The sequence below is a fragment of the Lipotes vexillifer genome, unplaced genomic scaffold (genome assembly GCF_000442215.2).
Source record: "Lipotes vexillifer unplaced genomic scaffold, Lipotes_vexillifer_v1.1 scaffold394, whole genome shotgun sequence".
NCBI classification, from domain to species: Eukaryota; Metazoa; Chordata; class Mammalia; order Artiodactyla; family Lipotidae; genus Lipotes; species Lipotes vexillifer.
This window is the reverse complement of record NW_006791731.1, coordinates 2,643,813-2,645,140: the sequence shown is the minus strand read 5'-3', so window position 1 is coordinate 2,645,140 and position 1,328 is coordinate 2,643,813.

The window sequence follows — 1,328 nt, the reverse complement described above, 5'->3', positions numbered from 1 at the left end:
GGGGGGGGGGGGGCACAGGTCGAAAACCCAGCAGAGTTGCCCTCTGCTGTTGCTGCTGCCTGCAAATGTTTGTATCATATTTCTTGCAGGGACTTCCCTGGTGGCGCAGTGGTTAAGAATCCGCCTGCCAATGCAGGGGACACGGGTTCGAGCCCTGGTCCGGGAAGGTCCCACGTGCCACGGAGCAACCAAGCCCGTGTGCCACAACTACCGAGCCTGCGCTCTAGAGCCGAGCCACAACTACTGAGCCCGTGTGCCCCAAGGACTGAAGCCCGCGCGCCTACAGCCCGTGCTCCACAACGAGAAGCCACTGCAATGAGAAGCCCGTGCACCACAACAAAGAGCAGCCCCCGCTCACCGCAACTGGAGAAAAGCCCGTGTACAGCAACGAAGACCCAACGCAGCCAAAAATAAATAAATTTATTAAAAAAAAAAAAGATATGTCCATGTCCTAGCCCCTGGAACCTGTGATTGTGACCTTATTTGGCAAAAGGATCTTTGCAGATATAACCAAGTTTAAGATCTCATGATGAGATGGTCCTGAACCCAAAGACAAGCATCCTTAGAATAAGAGAAGAGACCAACACAGGGGAGAGGCCAACTACATGTCATCTGCAAGAGCTGTACTTTAAATATAAAAATGCAAATGGAATAAGAGAAAAAGGATGAAAAACGTATGCCCTGCAAATGATAAGCATAAGGCTGGTAGAGCTGTTAATATCAGGCAAGACAGACTTCAACTGAAGGTATATTTATAAGAAACAAACAGGGATGTGCACGAGGATAAGAAGGTCAGTACATCAAGATGACGCATAATGATCCTATGTGTGCATTTAGTAATAGAGATTCAAGATATGTGATGCAAACATGATACAACTGGAGGAGAAAACAGACAAATCCACTCTCGCTGGAGATTTTAACACACTGCTCTCAGGAACTGATAGAACAAAGCAAACAAAAAATTAGCAAAGCTACAGAAGATTCGACACCATCAACCAGTGTGACCTGACATTACAGAACACTATGCCCAACAACAGCAGAATGTCCGTTCTTTTCAAGTGCACGTGGGGTGTTCATCAAGCTAGACCGTATGCTGGACCACAAGTTGGAAAAGGTTTAAATCACAGAAAATGTTCTCAGACCATGCCAAGATTAAATTAGATCTCAGGGACTTCCCTGGTGGTCCACTGGGTAAGACTGCGCTCCCAAAGCAGAGGGCCCGGGTTCAATCCCTGGTCGGGGAACTAGATCCCGCACGCGTGCCGCAACTAAGAGTTCACATGCCGCATCTAAGAAGGCTGCATGCCGCGTCTAAGGAATGTGCATGC